General features: G+C 36.4%; 1 long non-coding RNA gene across 1 annotated transcript in view; it reads right to left on the bottom strand.

Annotated features, from left to right (window-relative positions):
• Window positions 1-16,278, bottom strand: part of LOC141580817 (uncharacterized) — a 103,327-nt gene extending 87,049 nt beyond the window's left edge. Inside the window, exon 1 of the long non-coding RNA XR_012513162.1 lies at window positions 16,084-16,278. This is a non-coding gene — a long non-coding RNA (uncharacterized LOC141580817). The remainder of the gene's footprint in view (window positions 1-16,083) is intronic.
• Window positions 16,279-19,203: the final 2,925 nt, after the last annotated feature.

Here is a 19,203-nt window from a genome sequence, read left to right as displayed (position 1 = left end):
GTTTTTTCCAATACACATCTGAGAATTTAAAGAGAAAATAAATATTTTCTTTACAAATACAACCTAAGTCTTTATAGTAGTATGTCATGTGACATGGCTTCAGTTAATCAAATGTAGGTCCTGGTGTATGTGCAGGCAGATGTACATACTAAAGTTTTATATACAGATAATTTTTTGGAGTGAGTAAAAATTACCTTAGTAACAGACTGTTAGCCCAGGACGCTCAATGCATGTTTTCAACAAAATGTGCACTTTGCCAAATAAAAAATTTAAAAATTTAAAATTAAATAAAAAAATCTTAAAATCTGTGGGCCTATTGTCTTCAGAGTTCCTGGTTTCTCTCCAACTCAGACAGATTCATCCCATCACTCTAATGACTCACCCAGTCCTTCGCAATTTTAACACACATACCATATCTCAGATATTAAAATTATACTTCCTGAGTTCAATAAAATGTACTGAGAGCAGAACTAAAGTACACTAATTGTGTTTTTAAAATAAGTTACATCTGATTTTTAAAACAAAAATCTTACTCTTTCCTCATGCAAAACCAAAATGCTACTCTGAAAAGGAGAGCTCCTTTCTCTCTGTCCTGCTTAGCACCCTTTCCCTCCTTTTTCCTGCCTCTGTTTTTCTGCCTTTGTTATTCTCTGTAAAACTGAATATATACATCATATTGATATTTCTTGCTAATGATAGCAACATGTATCCTGAAGGGTTTTGTAGCTAGCCTGTCTCACCTGTGGCAGTCGTAGGTAAATCTGATTGAAATTTCTATACCCATCTAAATAGATCCTTTCTTGTCTTGCCCCTAGGCCTCTGAGGTGTGGAATCCAATGTGTGGTGTGTTCCAATGCTACCCAGTGATAAGGCAGGAGCAAGATTAGATGTGTTCTGAACTGTATTCATGTTCTCTCTTTTTAGTTGCCTAGGAGAAGGAAGAAATCTTCAGAAAAATATTTCAGAAAATCTTTTCTGAATTGATATGTAGCGCATTTCTCCTTTTTTATACAAGGTGACAGCGTGTGTGAGATGTAAAGATGAGTTTGCTCAGGCAATTACCCCTTGTTGATAGCAGATTATTTCCTCTGGCAACTCGAAAATAACTTGTTGGTATATAAGTTACTGCTGTTCTGGGGATGTAGTAATTTACTCTCCTGCCTTTTTTATGAGCACATTTATTTTAATCAGTAGAGTTCAGAATAGCTCTTTTTCATCTAACTCCATCTCTTTTGGAGTTATGCACCTTCTAACATATAATGAAGGAAGGTCCTTTTGTGCACACAGGAGAAAAGAGGTATGATATATTGCTGGAAAAATGGTCGTTGCACAGGAAACCATATCCCATGATCTTTTTTTTTTTTCCCATGTTAAAAACACAACATTTATTCTCCACAGCTCCAGCCCGAATTACTTTCCTGATGAAAACAATGAAAACCTCACCAAGTAACTCACCGTTGTCTTTCATTGTGGGGACCGATAACATGGAATAGTTACACATGTAGGACGAGGAAGAACATGAAAGAATTCAGGTCAGCAAAACCTACATAACTTTTAAGAAATACTGCAGGTTGTATACCTCACTGAATGTCTGTAAGATAAAAGCAAGCCAGGGAGTTTAACTCTCTCACCATTTTGCAGATGAAGTAAAGGGTCCAGAAAAGAAAAACACTTTTCCATGGCACCAGGAACTTTGATGGGGATCAAACAAATTCTGTGATTAAGGTTCTTCCCCTCTCCCATTGGCCCCTCCCATAATCCCCTTACAGAGCTCTTGCTAATTCTAAGCATACAGAAAGCAAAAGTCATTTTCTAACGTTAACCTCTGGTTGGCTAAGCCTTCGTGACTCCACCTGGGTTACTTATCATGAAAGTTCAGTATATCATAAAGAGGTGGATCATTTAATTTTCTATAGTACATAATAAGAATGATAAGATTAGTGACTTAACCACTGCATCTTTTCTAGAAAAAGGCAAAGATTGGCTGATAGAGCACAGATACCAAAACCTGAGAGCCTGTATTCTTGACAATCTCTATTTCCGACAACTTAGATTCTTGTTACTCCATTCTTCCAATCATAAAAAACTAGGCAATAACTTTCCTGAGTTAAAGGAAATAGGACAAAGGAAGATTAGGGATCTGGAAGAATCTGGCTTTCTTGAAAATTCAGGGACTGTCATTTGAAAACATTACTTCTTTGTACTTCTTCCACAGAACGTTTTCATTTAAGTAAAAGTAGAATATCAGAAATAATTTTTTGTTGAGAAAAAATAGAAAAAGGAGGAAAAACAAGAACTGCAAGATTATTTTACAAATATTTCTGTGATTTTTTATAAAGATCATATCTGAACAAATCAGTAGGATAAGTAAAATCAACTGTCCTAATTTATAAAGGCAACACAGCACAAATTTACATCAGCCCACATTGTGACCTGTGTCTGTGCATTAAATATATTAATAATGAACAGTACAGAAGAAAAAGTTTTAAGAGTTTTTTTTCAAGTAGAAATTCTCATCAATGCCTAAAATTCAGTAAATTCAGTAATTTTTCCTTCCTTACCTAAGGCAGTTGTCCAAATCTGTGCTGAAGTAGAAATGCATGCCATATATTTTAATATTTCAAAAGTAGTGAGTTTGTAAATCTATGTATCTGAACAAATTGTAACCAAAACTAGAAATATATTAAACAGGTGCTCAGTCCTCTAAGAACTCTCTTCCAATAAAAAGGGGAGAGTGGTGGCACACACTTGTAGTCTCAGCTATTTGGGAGGCTGAGGTGGGAGGATTGCTTGGGTCCAGGAGTTCTAGAGACAGCCTTGGCAACATAGTGAGATCCATCCCTGAAATTAAAAAGGTAGAAATTGTATATGTATATATATATATATATATATATATATATATATATATATATATATTTGCTTGTCCAATAAACTAATATTGAATATTATACAATTTGACTCATGTGGCCTTGTCTGTCTAGTTTTTGATGGTTGTAAATAATTTAAATTTTAATATATTATAAATATTATTTCTATTATTTGACCAATATTTAAAAGTAATGAAATTAGTGAGAAATATTTTATTTTGATGATATAATTGTCAAGCACTTTGCCAATAAGAAGCTCTGTACAAGCCTCAAATGACTTAAAGTAGCAGAAGTATTTAATGTGTAACTTGAGAAATTAAAATTTGGTGGCTTCATATAATTTCCTGACCAAATTAATTTGTGGACAGCAAAAAGAATCATACACACACAAAAACTGAACTTCCTTATAGAAATTCCAGGAAAAAAAATAAATGAAATAGATAAAATAGCATACAAACCACAAAGACTGACGATTTTGTGAGGGAGAATACTATCTCATCTTATTCATTAAAAAATAATGTGAAGGACACTTAATCACCTCTGAAAAAAATAGTTTATTTTCTTCTATCTGGAATCTATTCTTATATTACTGCTGTAAGTGGTTTTGTTACCAAAAAGCTGTTTCTTAAATGTCTCAACCTAATCATTTTAAGCCCAAATCAACTATATAGAGTACAATGATCGCCAATAGGACAAGTTAAATATTGGTCTTAATAAAACTTTAAATGATATAATTAGCCTGACAACTTATTAAATTTAAGCATATCCACCTACTTATGACAGATATTTATTTATAAGAATTAAAATTAGATAAATTATAAAGATGCTTCTGCTTTATCACCATTAGTTTGGAATACTCGATACTGGCTCCATAGTAGTGACAGATTTAAATATTGTCAGCTACATTATGGTCTGTTCAAAAAGTATGTGAGTTTTGGACAGTGTATAGGCAAAAAACAAATTATTAATATATAACACATCTTTCATCAAAAGATAACTTTCAGCAGCAGTAGTTAGGGTAGCACAGGCCAGGAATCTTCTAAAAAAGAGAACATTGTGCAACAGAGTGCCACCAAGTAGGCCGGGGGATAGAGAGCTGCAACTATTGGTGTTTCTTTCTTCTTCCTTTTATTTTCTTAATACAGAAGGATTGCACATTCTATATTTGGGGAACATGTGATATTTTAATACATGCACACAATGTGTAATGATGAAACAAGAGTATTTAGGACAACTTTCTTGTTGCTTGTGAGTGATGGCGTTGAGAAGGACTGGAATCAACGTCAGGAGAAACTCCACGTACTAGTGAAAAAAAGAAATTCCATCTACTTAGTAATGAAAAGAATAGTCTCTGAAGCCAGGCAGCTTGGTTAGAATGTCAGAGATACCCCTTATCAGCTGCTGACCTTGGGCAATTTTTGGAATGTCTTAGCCTTGATAATCCCCTCAAAAAAGAAAAAAAGGAGGAGAAAGAGACAGATGAAGAAAATAGTTTTCCATCTATAGAGGAATAATAGCCTTGTGTGAAGATTAAATAACTTAGCACCTATAAAATGCTTAGAAGAATGCCTAGTAGATAGCAATTTCTCAGGAAATGTTAGCCAACACAGCAAAGGCAAAACATATAGCAAGAGAAGCAGTGTGGCAACAGCAATAATCTCCCATTTCCAGAGAACATGAAATGTTTTAGTGGAAGGAAAGGCTGATCTATTTTTGAAGGAGGCAGCAAAGTACAGTGGGAAGCATCAGGAAAAATCTTGAGTTTTCATCTATCCTGTTTCTGTCAATACCTTGAGCGTGGCCTTGTGCCACTTAACATCTGTGCACCTCATTGGTCTTATCTAGAAACTAAGAAATTTCAATTTGGTGATTTCTGGGTCTTCTTCAAACTCTAAACATCTACTAGTCTATGATACCTAGGGAAGCATCATCTGGCAGCTATTGAATGGTTTATGCTCATAAGGAAGAGTCTTTCAGGTGTCTCTTTCTGCTTCTCAAAGTGCCAGAGGAGCAACCAGAAATACATGAAAACTGGTATATTGCAATGAAATAGAATTAAGCCCTCAAATAGAATTTCATTTAATTCCTACACTGTAAAAACTGCATGTACATGCTCTTACGCATCTATACCTTCAAATTACATGTACTGAAGAGTGGTATACCTTACATGGGTTCCCTGATAGAGTAAATTCCCACCACATAGTGAATTTTTAAATTGAGACGTTTATTCTATTTCATTATAATGTGTAAATTGTTACTTTATACTCGACTGCCCAGAGGTAAATTGAAGATGTGTATACAAAGTGAAACTATTCCTCTAATAAAATCACTGACATGTTAAGAGGGTTTCCATTTTAGTTATTTATGCTGTTTCCTTTCATTTTTAAAGATGACACTACCCTTTATTACACATTCTGAATGTGTGTGTTATACTTGTATGACACATTTTCTTTCCATGACCCATTAAAGTAGCATAATGCTTTCTATATTCATGCATCTCTTAGCACACAACCTATGGTTTTAAATATTTTTGCATTCTTTCTCAGAAGGGAAAAAAATGGGTTTCGTAGTGAAGGAAAAAACTTGGCCAATTATGTCATTTTTATCTCATTTTCAGTTTCAACCTAGCATTATCTTAGGCTTAGTAGTAACAAATGATAAAATGACAAATAAATTCTGACATTCTCTGCATAATCTACATTCTTGGCCATCGAATCTTCATTTTACCAGCCTCTTAAGAAATGTTTAAGAAAAAGAAAAAAGAAAACCTCAAACATGACTGCCAATCTAACCCATTCCATTCTGTGTGTCATGCTGCCGAAGCAGCACTTGGAATCTAGAAGTACCAAGTGCCACAATTCATCTCCTTGTGACTCATGGCACCAGATGACAAGCAATCCTCTGTCCTTCAGCAGCACCAGAAACAGTGGAGGATCCATGTGGGTGTTCACAGCATTGTGAATAGATCTAGTGGGAGGCAAGAGTCCAAGGCTCAGGCTTCCTGCACGTACCACCATCCTGACAGATGGCATATTCTTGGCCTGAATCCAAGGACCTTGGTCACCGAGTGAACTTTCCCTGACTCCGTGCTATGTCGATATCCCAAACATCCAGGGACACAGGCCTTGCTTATGAATCATTCTGCTAGATGCTGCCTCTATGTGTGTTTTCTGAATGAATGTTCATAAAGGTATTTTGCCTAACCCAAGTAAGACTGTTCAGCACTTTGTCACACAATTACCGTGGGTTGTATCAACACAGAAAGTGTGTTTTATAATTTAGTCATAATGAATTTTTTGACCCATAAATCAATAAACCTGTTACAGGCTGAATAATAATATTTGCTTCCTGAAAGCATGTATGATACCAACAAGGTCGCAGTTTACTGTCATTTTTAATAGGGAGAAAAAAACTGTACTCAAGGGGCATTTAACATATTTTGACAAGGTGACCCACAATTATCCATTAACATTGTATTTGTCTAAGCCCTACTGCATTGATATGCAGGGACCATGTAATAGTTCACTGATGTCCCACTTGGGGGTGGAGAATAAGGCAAGTGGGACCTTTCCAAGGTCTTTCACAGCCAGAATGCATCTTGCTATTGCTGTATTGATTAAACATTTGGATAGTTAATCAAAACAGCTCAGCCCTTTTAACCTGCCATGTGCAGTATACAAAAGAAAGAAAGACCTCTAAAATAAGCCTTGAGGATGTATTTTTCTTATTTTCAAATTTGGTAAAATATATCTTTCCAGACAAGAGGATTATAGCAAAGTATTATAAAGCATTCAATTTGATCTTGAACTGAAAGACTTTTGGACTTTTCTGGACGGTTCTTTAACTTTATTTCTCAACATTTTTAAAGATTTACTTTGACAAAAATTGGGTATCTTTATGGGGTACAATGTGATGTTTTGATGTATGTATTATAGAAAGATTAAATCAAGCTAATTAACATATCTATCACATCACCAACTTATTTTTTTGTGATGAGAATGTTAAAAATCTATTCTTTCAGTGATTTTGAAATATACAAGACATTATTATTAACCATAGTCAGAAAGCAGTGCAATAGATGGCTAGAATTTGTTCCTGGAGTCTAACTGAAACTTTGTACGGTTTGATCAATATTTTCCCTTTCTCTGTCTCTCTTTTTCCCACACCCCCAAATCCAGCAGCCTATGGCAATGATCTTCCTACTGTCTTTGTCTATGAGATCAACATTTTCTGAACCACGTGTGAGATCATACAGTATTTGTTTTTCTGTGCCTGCCTTATTTCACTTACCATAATGTCTTCCAGTTTCATCCATAATATGCAAACGACAGAATATCCTTTTGTAAGGCTGAATAGTATTTCATTATATATATACATATACCACATTTTCTTCATTCAGTCATCCATTAATGAGCATTTAGGTTGCTTTTATATTTTGGCTATTGTGAATAATGATGAAATAAGCAAGGGAATATAGATAACTCTTTGACATACAGATTTTAATTCCTTTGGATATATAACCAGAAGCATCATTGCTGGATCATAGATTAATTCTATTTTTAGTTTTTTCAGGAAACTCCATGCTGTTTCCCAAAGTGGCTGTACTAATTAACATCCCCACCAACAGTGTACAACTGTTCTCTTTTCTCCACGTTTGCCAACACTTGTTATCATTTGTCTTTTTCAGAGCAGCCATTCTAACAAGTATAAGGTGATACTTTGTGGTGATTTTAATTTGCTTTTTCCTTATACATAGATATGTTGGCCATTTTAAAAATATTTCTGTTGGCCATTCATAACTCTTCTCTTGAGAATGCCTGTTCAGACCCTTTGTCCATTTTTTTTTTTTTAACTGGGTTATTTTCTTGCTTTGAATTGAGTTCCTTATATATTTTGGATATTAGCTTCTTATCAGATGTATAGTTTGCAAGTAGTTTCTCCCAATCTGTGAGAGAGTATCTCTTCACCCCGTTGTTTCTTTGTTGTCTAGAAGCTTTTTAGTTTGATGCAATCCTATTTGTCTATTTTTGCTTTTGTTGCTTGTGCTTTTGGAGTTCTGTGCTAACTACCATTGCTCAGATCAATATCATGGAGCTTTCCCCTATGTTTCCGTTTTCTTTTTTTCTTTTTCTTTTTCTTTTTTTTTTTGGAGATAGAGTCTCACTCTGTCACCCAGGCTGGGGTGCAGTGGTGCAATCTCAGCTCAGTACAACCTTCACCTCCCAGGTTCAAGTGATTCCCCTGCCTCAGCCTCCTTAGTAGCAGGAAGTACAGGCATGTGCAGCACGCCTAGCTGATTTTTGTATTTTTGGTAGAGATAGTGTTTTGCCATGTTGGCCAGGCTGCTCTTGAACTCTTGATCTCAAGTTATGTGCCTGCCTTGGCCTCTCAAAGTGCTGGGATTATAGACATGAGCCACCATGCCCAGCCTTCCCTATGTTTTCTTCAAGTCGTTTTATTATAGTTTCAGGTCTATGTTTAAGTCTTTCATCCATTTTGAGTTTATTTTTGTATGTCTTATGGGATACAGGTCCAATTTTATTCTTTTGCAAGTAGATATCCAGCTTTCTCAGCATCATTATTGACAAGCCTGTCCTTTTCCCATTGTGTGTTCATGGAAACTTTATCAAAAATCAATTAACTGTAAGTACTTTGTTTTATTTCTGGGATTTCTATCCTGTTTCTTTGGTTGATGTGTCTGTTTCTACTCCATTAACATGCTTGTCTCTGTTTGCTGACAACATAATCTTATATATAGAAAACCCTCAAAATTTCACCAAAAAACTATTAAACTGAAAAACAAATTCAGTAAAGTTGCAGGTTAAAAAATTAACATACAAAATTTATAATATTACTATGCACTAACAATGAACTATCCAAAAATAAAAATAAGAAAACAATCCTATCTGCAATAACATCAAAAACAGAATACTTAGGATTAAAGTTAATCAAGGAGGTGAAAGATCTAACTGCAAACTAAAAGCCACAATACACTGTAAAGGAAATTGAAGAAGATACAAATAAATAAAAAGATAGCCCATGTTCACAATTTGGAAAAATTAACATTGTTAAAACATCCATACTACCCAAAGCAATCTACAAATCGGATACAATTCCTACCAAAATTTTGATGTCATTTTTCACAGAAATAGAAAAACAATCCTAAAATTTGTATGAAACCAGAGATGATCTTGACTGTCCAAAGATATCTTGAGCAAAAAGAACAAAATTGGAGGCATCACCCTCCCCTATTTCAAAATATATTATAAAGCTATTGTAATAAAAAAAATTTCTTGACATTTTAAGTGGATTAAAGTCTCACATCTTTGCCAGAATTGAGTCATATTCTTTATGCCCATCTAAATTCAGTGCACCCTCAATTTCCTCTTTAGATAGAATACTCTTGACATTCAAAACTGGAGGCCTCCATTTGGGACTCACTAGTTCATTTCTACCCCTAGATTTGCCCTTCTTGTCATATGTGCCAATGTTCTCAGACTGTCTTTCCTCATGTCTAATCTCAAATAATCTCAATGTTTCATTTCCTCTGTTAAGAATATAAAGGTATCAAAATTGATTTTTGATGTATAAATCCCTCACTTTTACTTCCCTTTCTTCTGTTAAATCTTTTGCCCTTAAGTTATTTTTCTTAAAACTTAATAATTCTACTCCTTATTTAGGAGACCACCAATCCCTGCCATTCTCCCCTTCTTCTTCCTATCAACCAATAAGTAGCAGTTATACACCATTCATCTCACATTCTGCCACACAGATCCATTTTGGACTTCTGATTCTATCCTCTATCCATTGCACATAATATCATGGGCAGTGTGTTTATTTATACTCTAAGTATTTCACCTGTTTACTTTGTTTAGCAATTTCTAACACAAATAAGTTTTTCATGAAGTTGTTTGATCATAAGAATCATCAACTCTGATCAGATCCACTGGATGATTATATTCAATTTAAACTACAAAAATGTGTAGTTTAACAAGCACCTAGGGAAGTTCTTAGGGTCAGGAAAATCTGTAGTTTAATGACTTAATCCATTCTTCATCCATTTGTTCTGTAAAGCCATACACACACCAAGTGATAATTAAAAATGCATCTGTAATAAGATTTTATTTCATTAAGTACAATTATTGAGCACTTTATATGTGCAGTAATTTACATATGTTTTCTCATTTACCTTGCTGCTAAGTGCATCCTATCTGGTTTTGTTTTTTATTGGGATGTACATGATTGTGTGTGTGTGTGTGTGTGCATGTGTGTGTGCACAATTATATTACATAGATTGTAATGTCTATTTTGAGAGAAGACTTTCTCTCCCTTTTTGGCTTTGACAAAGCAAGTTGCCATGTTGGGAGTTGCCATATGGAGAGAGGTCACAGAGTGGCCCTCCGCCAACAAGCAACAAGAAACTGAGACCCTCAGTTTGGCAGCCTGCAAAGAGCTGAATGCTGCCAACATTCATGTGAGCTTGAAAGCAGATCCTTCCCTGGGCGAGTCTCAGATGAAACTGCAGCCCCAGCCAACACCTTGATTGCAGCTTTGTGAGACACTGAAGCAGAGAACCCAGCTAAACTGTTCCCAGACTCCTAAAATCCCCAGAAACTGTGAGATAATAAATATGTTAATTGTCAAGTTCTAGTATTATTACACAGTGATACATAACTAATACATAACACTTTTACTTCATAGCCATTGTTATTTTGAGTCCCATGGCCTTTTACATTTCGGGGTTCTGACTTGATCACATTACTAGAAAATGCTATCATCTCAATTTACCATCATCTGTGCATTTACATTATGATCTAATATGCACCCTAGGAAGTAGGTATTTTATCTACTCATGTTATGAAAATAATATACCTATATATTTTTCACCTACACTTACTCCTAAAAGAACAACCTCATCATTCATAAGCTAGAACAGTACAAATCAGTTTGCTTTCAGAGGTGTAAGTTAAATGAAATAAAACAGACTCTCTGCTTATTTAATCAAGGATAATAGGCTAATTTTTGTAAATAAAAATGGCATTGTAGATCTAGACGTTTGGTCAATGTTACGTTTATGGTGCTTTTTCTATAATTCTTTCAAATTCATTATCAGCCTCAATGTACATCCTAAATTCATTATGACCAATGGGTGTACTTTAGTAAAAGCACTGGTTGCAGATGAACCTTCCAGCAGAAATCCAGACGTAAAGTAGAAGTATTGACACAACCAGGAAAAAAATTGCCATCATCTATGTGGTACCTCATCAGCCACAGCTGAGGAGGAAGTGTAAGTAGTGGAGAGAAATAAAACATAAAATGTATGCAATGTAGCAAGCTCATGATTACAATGGACAGGTTTCTCTGTTTGCTAAAAATAGGGATCCCATTGTGTGGTAATTCTCTCCCTCAAGGTTTGGAACAAGATGAGAATCTGGCTCAAAAATAGGTCACTATTAACTGGAAAATATAATTCTAGTCTTAAAAAAAAAGACTAGAAAATTAGTGGCGGGCATTAATTTCTTGTTATTTATGAAAGCACTTTGGGAGCAAAGTCCGTTGAGTCTTATTTCCTTTTTATGGAAACAGACACCATTATTCAATCTTATCCTATCTTTTCATTAATAGGTGTAAAACACCCCCAGGGAGTTCCAAAGCTTCAGTGGAAACCAGAAGCAATATAATGATTCTATAGCTAAGTGGCTCTCACGCAGCCTAGGAGTTCGCCAAACCAGAGGAAGCCCAAGCAAGTCTCTACGAGGCTGGTTCTGCCTTCTCAAAGGGGCAAAATGACAATATTATTTGAGCAGTGGTTCCTAGGCACAAGGACTTAACCCATTATCTCACATTCTTTAAGAGTTTCCTTGTTTTGCCGGGCACGGTGGCTCAAGCCTGTAATCCCAGCACTTTGGGAGGCCGAGGTGGGTGGATCACGAGGTCGAGAGATCGAGACCATCCTAGTCAACATGGTGAAACCTCGTCTCTACTAAAAGTGCAAAAAAAAATTAGCTGGGCATGGTGGTATGTGCCTGTAATCCCAGCTACTCAGGAGGCTGAGGCAGGAGAATTGCCTGAGCCCAGGAGGCGGAGGTTGCGGTGAGCCGAGATCGCACCATTGCACTCCAGCATGGGTAACAAGGGCGAAACTCCATCTCAAAAAAAAAGTTTCCTTGTTTTAAGAAAACTTTCTGTTAGGTACTTCCTTTAAGGTGCACAGTATGCCAGACAGTAATAAAGTCCCAACTGAACTTCTTAATAAAAATAATTTTTAGATGCCTGTCTTCCTGGTTGAAAATGTGGGTCAACAGAGGATAGTGGCTTATTGAATGAGGGAAAGAAAAACTAAACCAGAGGAAAGGGGAGAGGTCCACAGAAATAACAGAACATTCCTAAAAAATTTTGCCTTTCTCCACTCTGGACTAACTAAATAGATAACACAAGATATTGTTCATATTTAAGCATAAAACTCTGTTGAGGACAATCCTTTGAAGAAACCAGATTATTTTCTGGTGTTGTTCACTGTTAGTAACCCCAACACTGATGTTCACGTCTATTGCAGCTATTACATATTCTTAGCAATGACTGAAAATTGTTCCTCTGTTAAACCCGTATAGCATAGAGACGCTATGTGATACAAACCCATATAGAATAAAAATATTAAAATAGTTTAATTAAAGTAAATTAACATTCACTCAGCTATAGTCACAGTTGAAAGGGTTCCAGATTTTGTGCCGGATAAATCAACTGATCTTATCTACTACATAATACGTCTTCTATAATGGTGAATTGGGGCAAGATAAGCAAGTAGCCAGAAACTTAGAACACTGATCACAAGGAGATAATTTTGAGGAACTCAGCAAAGTTTTTTGAAGAAGATAAGAAGCTGGACCTCTGTCTCAGGAGGTTACTATTTGGAATTTTAAGGACATCAGTCACCCTTCTCTCTTTGAAGCAGAAAGAATAAAAACAAATAAACAAATAGATGACGGTAGCATGGAAGGAAAAGAGATTGAAAAAGGATGAGAGGGGAGAATATAAATAATTTAAAAGAAACCCAAGAGCTAAGGCACTTTCAAACTGTAAGTGACATGAATTATACGCATAGGTTTTGAACAAAAGGAAACGAGAAGAATGATAAAATAAATAAATAAAAGCAGTGGGGTGGGAAGAGTCATGAATTATACCTGAAAAAGACAATAAATCTGGGTCTTTTTGATGAAGCAAATATTATTGGCAATGCATTGTAAATAGATTCTTTTTATTATAGTTAGCTTTATTAAAGATAGTTGAAAAGCTAATATCATGTTCCTTAAATGACAGTGAGACTTACACCTTCCATGAGGCCAAAAGCCCTTCCACCAAGAATCAGTTGAGCAATGCCTCATTCCCAGGCTCCAATCTGACACTAGGTATGGAAGGCCTTGGAGCCCTTTACCCATGACTAGCTCAAGACAGAATGCGCCTTCGCTCACTCCAAAGAGTCTGGGAGTGCTAGGCAGGGAGGAATTTTCAGGCCTCTGGACCAGCCCCAGGATTGTGGTACAGAGAAGAATAATAGCAGCCGAACTGCTTGGAAGAATCCAAAGCAAGCCCGGTTTAACATCAGTAACAATTTTACCCCCACCCCAAGGGCTGATACACATTCATTCCATCTCCTCTTTCACCACCTAAATGGCTTTGGCCTCACTTCCCCCTACCCACGAGCCATAAGACATTCCACTTTTCCACTTTTTGCTCTTTCATTTTTGCCTTTATTGGCTGGTCCCCAATCTGTTACATCGTTCTTAATTTAAATCGCAGAGCATGAAACTGTGCCATAATCCTGTATATTATCTGATTTGTACCCTCCAGCTTCATGCATGCTTCTTTCTGGTATAATTCGTATTTACCGGGTTACTGGTATTTAGTGCATTTCGTATTTGCCTCCCCATGCCCCTCTTTTTATTATTTTGCCGATTGCTCCACTTGTTAAGCTACCCAGTGGATGTAAACCTGAGTGGGAATGACTCCTCTGCCGACTTCTCAAGGTCATCTTGAATTATAAGTCAGTCTTCCAAGGTTCTTGCTACCTCTCCCAACTTAGAGTCCTCTGTGAAGCTTTATGAGCATGTTCCATATTTTATCATCCAAGTCACTGACAAAATGTTAAATATTACCACCCTAGACAGACCCCTGCAGAACATCATTTTATGTGTCCTTTTAGTTGCCTCTGAAACATTAATAACTTCTCATTGAATATGATCCTTGAACCAATCTGTACCCAACTAAGAGCCAGAACTGTATTTTCCTAGATTGATAGTGCTATTTTAAATCTCTATGCTACAACCCTGAGAAAGGAATTTTGTACTCTTCTAGCCTCTTCACAGAGATAGAAAAGATTTCAATTTTATTAGCTTAAAACTGACCAGTCAACACATGCCAAACAATAACCGTGGGTAATTTAGCACTCTTCATAAATGTGATATTTTCAAAAAGCTATAAAAAAGAACTTCCTATTAATAAGTCTGACTATAAAGGTTCATCACGAGCTACTATTCTCCCCTCTTTGAACTTAATGACAACTCAAGTCAATGCCCTCCTTTTTTCCTTTGTTGCAGCTGCTATTGGGTTGGAAAAGACTGTTGTTGGAAAGGACTGTTGTCCAGGCTCCAAGAAGTCCAGACAAGGTCTCCAGAGACTCTCTATTTTTCCTCCAGATCCTTTTACTGACATTAATGATGAAGCAGCTTTGTCTGTGTCTCTGCCTTGGTTAGCAATGCCTTAGTGACAGGGCAGCTCCAGATGCATTAGATCAGCAGCTGATGCCATCATGCGAATGTCTAACACTTACTTTAGGTAGGTGACACTTCTTAATATTCAATCCTGTCTTCACAATGTCGACTTGTCCCACCGTAGATGGGTGTTCTTTTTATCATTATTTTTGGGACCGTTAATGTTTTTGCTTGTGATTCCTCTAAAGAGTGTTTATGAAAAAAATAATTATTCATAACCTTTAATGCTAGGAGGGCAGTGTAGTTTGCCTGGAAGAATATGCATCACAGAGTTCTTGTTTAGAAATGGTAATTAATTTTACAGTCAACAGTAGTGTGACACACTGTCTCTGACTAGACGTCCACCGTGGCTTCCTGCCAGTCCTTCGGAAGAATATTAATTGACGTCCAGCACTAAGCAGCCTCTTTGCTGTGTATTTAAATGAAACAACATGCTTTAAATTAAACAAATACGTTCTAAATTTGCATATTCAATACAGGTTCTGTATCTTGATGGCGCCAAAATACACAGTTGGTTTATATCTTTATTTTTCCTCTTTTTTTGTTGTTCTCATTCTTATACTCCTGACTCTTATAGAGCCCTATTATTTCCTTTCCTTAATTTTAACTCACTGCTTTTCTTCCAACTTCTTACAGTATCTGCTTGGGGTGAATTTCTACAACAAATACACTGTTTCTCCAACAATCCTGAACAATTTATTCCTAGGTTGCTGCTTTTTCTTTTTGCAAGTTTTCTCAAGTGACAATCTTCAATGATTTTAGTAATAATGGATATGACGTACATATTAATTTACCAAGGATGCTAGATTAAGTGACACGGTGAATATATTTAAAAATAATAATAACAGAATTTTAAATGACCTTGACTGTCAGAGAATTGGGCACATAAACCAGATTTAGTTTCCTGGGAGAAATTACATGATCATTCATACTGAGGGGAGAAATACAGTCCACAAACTGAGGATGGGAAGTAATGGTTAGATACAATGGAGGTGGGGTAGGGAGGAAGAGGCCTGCTTCTATATAGCCAATGGCCAGGATGATGAATTCGGTATGATGAAGCCATGATACACAGATGTGGAAACTGGAATATCAGACAGCATGTAAAAAATACAATCTATAATTTATTGATCTGTTAGGTTTTTTTAAAAAACGCAAACTAGTATTTAGAAATCTGCAGCTTATATGATAAGAACACTGGAAAATTTCAGATGGAAAAGAGTAGCGTTTAAAAATGAAGGTTCATTGATACAGGTATGTATATTCCCTATGTTCACACAAAAAAGTCAGGTGATAGAGCATTTCATAATATTCATCACTTGTTTTAAAACAAACACAAGAGTCATCTGTAATCTACATGATTTTGTTTAGAAAAAATATGAATTAAGTTATATCATCTGAATACATTATTCACATAATAATATAGTTTTAGATCTGGCAGTAAGTACCTTTCTTCTTCTTCTTCTTTTCTTTATACAGCAGCAGATGACTTTCTTCATTTAAAATCTTACAGGAAATCCCTGTGCTTAAAAGAAAATAAAAACCGGTAGGGGGTCTGGAGCCCAGCCAGCACTGTCCTCTTTCCACCAAGAGAGGAAAACCGATCCAAACTGAGATCGTAACTGATGGACTCCTCGAGAATCAGAACTTTAGTGCCAATGACGTAATAGGAACCCAGGTCCCTGGCCCCCCAGTTCCGGGCTCTTTCTACTGTTCCACGCTGTCTCCTGCAAAACGTGTCCTATTTTGAGGCACTCTTGTTTATCACAGATTTGTTGTACCCCCCTCTTTTGCAGTCTTTGAAATTTCTTTTCTCGTGTTCTCTCACTTATTTCCCAAAAGCCATTTGTTATGTAACAGATGCATATGTGTTCCTGTTTATAAATATTCTACACTAAGTGAAGGAAATATGAGGAAATAAGGGGAAAAGGCTAATAGGACTCTCAAACCCTCTATCGGGAAATGTCGGCAGACTGGGCTGTGTCGCAGGGGCAAATGTCACAAAAGAAGAACAAACCCAGGAAGCTGAAACTGGTCTTGTAGGTTTGGATCCCTTCCCACTCATTTTCTTCTTAATTTTCATCCTGTCCAAAATTAGGATGTTTGGTGTTATGGAGGTTCACCTCGGAAAAATCAGGAGGCCGCCGAGTGTAACTGTGGGATGGTATCACAGTAAGCAAGAAGCTTAAAATCAAATCCATTACCCAGGAATTGAATCTAGGGAGCATGGCTTCGTTAAAGAGCATGACTTCATAAATAACCACACATAAACAGACTGCTTTGCCTTAGAGACTAATATATTTCAAAATTATTATCTACTTAAAATATTTACCTGAAAGAATTCACAATTAGCTTTCAATATTTAAACAGTACATTATAAATGGAATGTTTATGAATATCAGAAACAAAAGCCACTTCATTACAGTATGAACATATGCTAACATACCACATACTGCTTTTGAATTTAATACTAATATAGTTTTTTAACTGACATAAAGGTTTTGATAATAGCTAATATAAATATATGAAATGTCAAATTTAGAAGATAGTGTTTAAACATTTGTCTTTTAGAGAGTATTGTTAAACTTCACTTTTATTAACTCTGAGAATCAAAGAGAAATATGGTGATACTAGTGAACCTTTGAAAATCTTTTGTTTTATCACTTTTAATGCATGTTTAATATTTAACATTCGTCTTATTACAGACAGGAATTGTGAAATGCTTGTGCTGTTTCTAAACAGTTTTAAAGTTCAATGCACAGTCACAATTCAGAGGGGAGATTTCACACATTTATGGAAAATAAGCCATTTTTGCAGTAAAGTTGCAAAGTGTGAAAGAATTCTTGTTTTATCTGCCTTACTTATCATGTTTATGAGTTATTTTGCCTGGAAGTAAATTGACAAGTTGTCAATGAACAATAGACAGTGCCCCAGCTAGGCTTTTCACAGGTTCAGATGCCTTTGGGCAAAAGGGCTAAATCTGTAGTTGCAATCTAGCATATGGAGCACTGAAAAAAGTGGCAACAGGGTGAGAGACATTCCCTGCAAAATGCATGTGGTTGTTGCTCTCTAACCAATCTGCTTGGACCACTGTACATTATGAATTCAGGTACCATCGTCTTGCCATACAGGAATCGGATGGCTTGCCTCCATATAATAACTCGTTTCTGTTTATCGTAGTGTACTTTGGTCCACTTTGTCATTTTAAACTATTTTATTCCTCCAAACAATTATTATTAAAAATTCATTTTCAGTATTAAAAAGCCACTTCCCCATTCTAGATGGCTCTCTATTGAAAACTTCCCACAGAATCCCATAGGAAGGAAAGCAATCTCAGAGACCCTTTTTTCAGTGGGTAAGGGTGGGTCTTGACGTCCACTTCTGCCCACAACATCTCAGAATTACCCAGCCACAGCATTTCATGTATTTTTCTCCCATCTTATGTTTTCCACAATGCTATTGTGGGCCTACTTTATGGTAACTCATACAGCTGAACAGATTACTAAACAGCTAAGTGGTCTTTCAGTAGATGGCACTCTTTGTTCTGAATCAGCCCAATATGGTTTTGCCACTTCACTCAAAGGCCAGCTATTCCTTGAAGCTTCTGCCCTCCAGATATACCACTGTCTAAGACACAGAGATGCGGTTTGGGGTAAAAGTTATGGGTGGGATTTCTAACCCACGAAACAAGGAGGACATAAACAATGCAGCCTCATTAATAAGAATTAACTAGTTAAAAAAAAAAAAAAAAAAAAAAAACCCTGAAGTTTGAATGTGAGAAAAGCCAAGTCCAGGGTCAGTGATGGATGTGGTTAGACTCACAGAGACAAGGGTTTTAATGTAGTCTTCAAACAAGCTCAGAGAAAGTGCATGTTAGAAAGAAGTGATGTGTTAGGTGACTGGGGTTTATAGGAAAGCCTAAAAGTGATGACTACAGACCTTGATGGGCCAGTCAGCTCACGGCGTATGGGAGGGTCAGGCCAGACAAAGCAGGAGTATGTTTCTGCTCTCTAGTGGCCTCTGATTTATCATGCACCCCTTTTCTATCTGTCTCCACTTTCATTGGTGACTCTTGTACCTGGTTTGGACTCTTTTCCTCATCTCCAGGCAGCATCTCGTGTCACTTCCACGTTAAATAGAAGTACATTCAGTACTTCTCTTCTCCTTTGAGAGCTTCCCTAGGCACTCATCTTCATTCCATTATAACAACTCAATGTCTTGGAACATACTGGACCTTGTCTCCACTTACAAAATAATTCGCTCAGAGAGTGGAGTCTCCTGCTCTCTTCACAGTATTATAACGTATGGATAGTGTTATAACGTGCTCCTGCTCCTGTGTTACCTCAAAACCTGCTCTTCACGCTTAATATATTCCCCAACACCTCAACCTGTACCTATTTTAGTACCACCTACTTGATTGATCTCACTGTTAATATAATAATTTAAATGACAATATTACCAGAACTTCCAATTCACTCACTCCCATAATGCAAGGTACAGTGGAAAAGAACATTTCTAGAACCAGAGAGACCTACGTTCAAATACAGGCTTTTGCCACTTTGGAAAAC

The sequence above is a fragment of the Saimiri boliviensis genome, chromosome 1 (genome assembly GCF_048565385.1).
Source record: "Saimiri boliviensis isolate mSaiBol1 chromosome 1, mSaiBol1.pri, whole genome shotgun sequence".
Lineage (NCBI taxonomy): Eukaryota > Metazoa > Chordata > Mammalia > Primates > Cebidae > Saimiri > Saimiri boliviensis.
The sequence above is the reverse complement of the archived record's forward strand: the minus strand, read 5'-3'. Positions and strand labels throughout refer to the sequence as shown.